Consider the following 6,209-nt stretch of genomic DNA (forward strand, 5'->3'; position numbering starts at 1 on the left):
CTAGGTGTGAAATCAGCATTATCATCATTATTAAGTTTCCATATCCTTCAATAAAATGTATTATATAAATAGTACCTTTCACTTTATTTTACAGGCACATAGATATACCTATTTCTGATGAAAAGACTTCCCAATGTCCTACTTAAAAATAGTTCACAAAAACTTTATTTCTCGGGATGTGTAGAAGGAGTCCTAAAGACAAACAAGGGCACTGGGTTTTCCACATTTTCGTCTTTGAAATAATCAGAATATCAGGATTTGGGCATTCCTAAGGGAACATTCTCAGGTATTCTGACCTGAAAGTTTGAATTCATCTTTATTCTTTGTAATAGGTTATACTCTGAAAAAGATAGGCTTCTTTCCTCTTGATAAACAACAATGCTTTTTCCTGTGCTCCCAAAGAAACTAAAATTAACTGAGATCAATTTCAATGACTTCCTTAGGTCTATGTGAGACTCACGAACAATATCCTCAAATACCAGCTCACAGAGCTCATATATTCACCTTTTCTCCCGTCTGTCCCCAGCATCTTCTCCATGAACAAAAGCCTTTTCTCAATTGCTTGGCAATATTCAGAAGACTTATCCGTTCTTAGTGATAACAAATAAAAAAAGCTTCATTTGCCACCCTCACACAAGCTGTGCTGAAGCTCCAGGACTCCATGTTGTAGTGTTGCAGTAGTGCAATAACACACCCAGCTCACTGCCCATTGAGTACAATGAGCTGCTTCGGCAGGTGAGCCCATCCCAGCGTTAGCCAGTGATACTGTTCACCACTGACAACCATTACAAGTTGGATCTGTGAACGTCCCCCTGAGACCCATTATTGGAAAGGCATAGTCCTCCACTTGGCACTGTGGGGAGAGGCAGTGGAAGCTTGAGGAGGTGGGGCCCGCTTGAAAGGTTTAGGTCACTGAGGATTTATCCTTGAAGGGGATTGTGAGACCTTCCTTTCCTGCTCCCATCCTCTTTGGAAATCCAGCCAGGTGGTGACAAGTGTCACCACATACTCCCAAGAACAATGGGCCAGCCAGGTGTGATGACTCACCATTGGCATCCTAGCTACTCAGGAGGCTGAGCTCTGAGGATCATAATTAGAAGCAGTCTGGGAAGACAATCCCCAAGTGAATTTTCTCTCCCATTAGCCAGCAAAAAATGTCAGAAAAGGAGCTGTGGCTCAAGGGCTCAAGGGGTAGAGTGCTAGCCTTGAGTGAAAAAGCCAAGCAAGAGTGGAATGCCCTGAGTTCAAGCCGCAGTACTGGCACACACACACACACACACACACACACACACACACACACACACACACACACACACACACACAAAATGATGGGGTCAACCCACTATGGACTAGAACCTCCAAAACAGCGTCTTTTTTAATTTGGTTATTTCGTGTATTATGTTATAGTAATGGAAAGTAGTCTAACACAACCATTGGGCAAGTCACTTGCAGCAAGTTCAAGCAAGTCATGTTTTGCCCAAAGTGCGATCACAAAGGCCCTGAATTCCAACAGAAAGGCAGGAAAATGGAGTAAGACAAATTTAGGGAGACAATTTGAAGATAATCTTTAGTTGGGATGAAAGAACCCTAATGGGTTCAGTCAAGAACAAGAGTCAGGAAAGGAAAGTTCAGACATTTTCTACCCTCTTGTAGTTTGGATTGAAGAAGGGTTGTTAATCATCTTCTTGACTATTCAAGATCCTCACAAATTAAAGTCTTTACCAGAGAAAAGTTAGATTTTGTGTGTGTGTGTGTGTGTGTGTGTGTTGGTACTGGAGTTTGAACTCAGAGCCTAGCATTCTCACTTAGCTTTTTTGCTCAAGGCTGGTTTTCTAATTGAATTACATCTCCAGTTCTGACTTTTTACTGGTTAACTGGAGAGAAGAGTATCACAGACTGGACCCTGGGCTGGCTTGGAACTGCAATCCTCAGATCTTAGCCTCCTAAGTAGCTAGGATTATAGGTGTGAGCCACCAGCACCTGACTGAATTTTGTTGTTATTTATTTCATGTCTTCTAGGCTTGTGTGTCCTAATTAGAAGGCTAGGCTCATTTCACTATAAATACACACACCTGTATTTTATTCTAATCATTTCACTGTTTAGCTTTTAAATGTTTTAATATCTGCTTCATTTTGAATTTAGTTTGTGAAATTTTTATGGAAAACTTTATCTTCTTTCATTTTGTTTCAATGTAAATTCCATGCATTTTACACTCAGATCAGCCAATCATCTCCAAGAATTTCCTGAAGACTTACAAAGGAAATATAAGACAGTGGTTGAGCTCAAAGAACTTACACTATTGTCAGGTAAAGAACTAACACCTGAGACAATCCTAGAACCAGACAGCATGTAATCAAGTACCAAATATGAATGTTTTACTGGAGCTGCGTCAAAGCTCAGAGGATAAAGAGGTCTACCTGTGCTGCAGATGTTAAGGCAGGCATTGTGGACAGGTGGGAAGTTAAGTCACGTATGTGTTTTCCTACGTACTAAAGTAGAAAATAGAAAGCTACAGTGTATGTGTGTGTATGTGTGTGTGTGTGTGTGTGTGTGTGTGTGTGTGTGCGTGCGCGCACGCGCACACAGGTGGACAACCAGGTTTTATAATGTAACCTATCTATTGGGAAAATGTTCCTGACACCCACTATAATATAGGATCTAGCCACTTCCAAATTTGAAACAGGGTTTTAAGGCAGAATATGTGGCAGAGGAGTAGGGGGTGGTGAGATGGGGAGAAAGCGTCTGCCTGAGTCTTCTTACCTTCTGCTTATTCACAGGTATGTGCTAGACCCTTCCTCCGCTCCATGGAACACCTCTGGGATTTCACCTCCCCTTATTCTGCTAAATTTCACCAGGTCTCCTTTGAGGACCTCCTGTCAGCAACAGGTTGCTGCCTTCCTTCTCTTATGACTTAAAAAAAAACCTACCATCTCTCTACCTCTTAACGACGTAAGGGATCAGTAACAGCTCAGGACATCATTTCAAAAGTCTGATACAGTTGAGCAGGACATCTGTGGTTCATACCTGTAATCCTAGCTACTTAGGAGGATGAGGATGAGAGGATCAAGATTTGAGGCCAGAAAAGGCAGAAAAGTTTAAGAGATTCCTCTCTTTTTCAATGAAGAGCTGGATATGTCCCGCCGCCCCCGATCTTGTGCTGTTATCAGTGTCATACTATAGTTGTTGGAATTATAATACAAGTTATAATAACTACATCAGCACCAATGGCTAACGTACTAAGTGGAAGAACAGATAATAGCCAAGTCTCAAAGCTGCTTCCTATGAAGGGAAGATGAGTTCCAAGCCTTTTCTCTACATCTTTTTTTGTGCCACTACTAGGGCTTGAATTCAGCACCTCATATTCTTGGGGGGGTGCTCTATCATTTGAGCCACACCTCCAGTTCCAGCTTTTTGCTGGTTTACTGGAGATAAGAATCTCTCAGATTTGTTTTACCAAGCTAGCTTTGAGTCTTGATCCTTAGATCTTAGCCTCCTAAGTAGCCAGTATTACAGGTGTGAGCTACCAGCATCTTTTGCCCTTTCTGGAAGACAGGACTTGCCTCTGCAGGATCTGCTAACAAGAGAATATAAGATGTCTCACAGTTGTCATTGCCCACTGCAAAGCCTTCTGAGAGTGTGAGCATCAGGAGTTAGTGCAGACTTTGAATAGACCAACATAGCACTCTACAGGCAAGGGACTATTACACTTGGCCAATATCTTTCATGAACGCTTTCTTCTCTGACATTGTCTTACTTCTTTTACCTTTATTTTCACTTTACTCACAATTTCTTCAATCTATTTTATAAACTGTTAAATGACTTAGGAAATAAGGTCAAAATAAATATATGCACCCAGAGCCAAATTTCCACACCTCTGGAATCGGTGTTGATTTTCTTGCAGCTACAGAGTTCTAAGTTAAAGGCCTATGTAATTGTTTTGATGATGATGATGATGTAGTTGTATGATGCGGTTACAATGGTTTCTTGGTATGGTATTTGAGGACTTTATTGATAGGATCAAATTAGGACACATCTTCATAGTGGCATCTTCATTGAGCCAATTGTTATTTCTTACTTCATTTTTTTTTGGCGGGGGGGTGGGGGGGTGGGGTGGGGTGGGGAGTCTGGTCATGGGGCCTGAACTCTGGGCCTGGGCGCTGTCCCTCAGCTCTTCAGCTCAAGGCTAATGCTCTACCACTTGAGCCACAGCGCCACTTCCGGATTTTTTCTTTTCGCTTATGTGGTGCTGAGGAATCAAACCCAGGGCATCATGCATGCAAGGCAAGCGCTCTACCACTGAGCCACCTTCCCAGCCCCTACTTACTTCATTTCTTAGCAGAAAGATACAGTCATTTCTAAGAAATCTCATAGAATCTGGTTAAGGGGGGAGGAAATACACACAATCTCTTTTATCTCATATGTTTAATATGGACTTCTGAAAATAGTAATGATTGCTTAAGTTACCTGTCAGGTTATCACACCGGATGTGTTTATTTCTAGATATTAAACACAGATTCATGAGCGCATACACACACATACATACAGAAAGTAAGAGAGACAGAAAACGAGAGAGACAGAGAAACAGAAATGGAGACAGAGAGAATCATAGAAAATATATTACAGGATCAAGATGGATTTAAAGGTTCTCTAGTTATTAACACAGTATGTAAGTCATAGTTAAGTGTTTTTTAAATGAATCTACAAGGGAAAACAAAATATTTTAAAGAGTAACAATATTGTAGAAACTATGTAAATAAAATTAAATAGTCTAGGTGCCAATGGCTCTCAACTGTAATCCTAGCTATTCAGGAGGCTGAGATCTGAGGATCTGGGCTCTAAGCCAGCCTGGGTAAGAAAGTTCATGAGACCCTGATCTCCAATTAACCACCAGAAAACCAGAAGTGGAGCTGTGACTCAAAGTGGTAAAGCACCAGCCTTGAGCAAAAACACTCAGGGACAATGCTCAGGCCCTGAGCTCAAGCCCCATGACCAACAACATAAAGTAAATTATGAAGACAATATTTTTCCAGCTTCATCAAACCCGCTACTCACTGGGTGCTGCTTGGCTGAAGTAGAACCATGGTTTATGGCAGCAGATGATGCGGCCGCAGGCTGGGCTGTCATTGAGCATGTGAACCAGAGTCCCAGAGAGTCCAGGATGTAGCTGAGTCACCACCGCGTATGCTACGCCAGAACAGCAATGAATGCACTTACAAGGATGTCTCTTCCCGGCCCAGTAACAAGATATTCAGGGGAAATGTGAACCAAGAAAGCACTACAAACTCTCCCTTCAACACTGCCACTCCAACTCAGTTTTTATCTTTCCATCCTTCTTTCCCTCCCTCCGAGTCCTTAGAGCTGGGGCTCAGATTCGGTTTTGAGCTAATAGGGAGAGGGGAGGCAGGAGGTTAAACCAAACTGTTAACTGTGTCTCTTCAAAACTGACATTTAATACAGGGTGTAAATCACTAGAGGGGTCTGTTAGTCCCTCAGGAATGCAATTACATAGGGTCAAATAAAACATGAAAGAAACCAACAGGTTTGAAAATGTAGTATGTTCTCAAAAGTAAGCAAGAAGGAATGTGAAGCAGTCCAAAAATGCTAACACTCCCTGCTGTCCTATAGGAGAGGATTAGTCGAGGTGTGCCCTTGATGATTATGTGGGAATAGGAGCTCATCCTTCTCACTGGACCCAGCTTTGGGATTTATAGCCATCCCCACATGTATTTAAAGAAGGTACTGCCATCCAGCCCATTATCATCCCGCCCCTTACCAGCCCTACCCTCCACTCAACACTTTCCTAAAACGTTTATTCACTGAGCAGAATAAACACCGAGATTTTATTTCATTCAAACTTAACCCCCCAAACCCCAGCAGAATCCTTATTCTGTGACCTTGAAAATTAAAATTAAAAAATTACTGTTAGAATTCTGCTAAAAGTCTTTTCCAATATGTATGGATACTCGTCAATTGTATGGTATTAATTTATCCCATTAAGGTGGGGTGGATAGCGGGCTTACATTTGCATTTGTTTAGAAGTTTGACATGTTTTGAACAATTTGTTGCCTTCCAAGCTTAGGTTGAATCTTTGTTTGTTTGTGACAGGGTTGATCAGCCAGCCCCCAGTTTCCCTGGGACATTTTGGGTTTGGAAAGTAGAAGTCCTGCATCTCAGGAGAGACCTCAGCTACCAGCAAGCAAGGATGGTT

General features: G+C 41.9%; 1 protein-coding gene across 1 annotated transcript in view; it reads right to left on the minus strand.

Annotated features, from left to right (window-relative positions):
- The window catches only part of Bmp4 (bone morphogenetic protein 4), a 43,792-nt gene extending 38,703 nt beyond the window's left edge, over positions 1 to 5,089 (minus strand). Inside the window, exon 1 of the mRNA XM_042682539.1 lies at positions 5,054 to 5,089. The gene's annotated coding sequence lies outside the window, so the exon portion shown is untranslated. The remainder of the gene's footprint in view (positions 1 to 5,053) is intronic.
- Between the last annotated feature and the right edge of the window lie 1,120 nt (positions 5,090 to 6,209).

The sequence above is a fragment of the Dipodomys spectabilis genome, unplaced genomic scaffold (genome assembly GCF_019054845.1).
Source record: "Dipodomys spectabilis isolate Male_0828 unplaced genomic scaffold, ASM1905484v1 ptg000073l, whole genome shotgun sequence".
NCBI lineage: Eukaryota > Metazoa > Chordata > Mammalia > Rodentia > Heteromyidae > Dipodomys > Dipodomys spectabilis.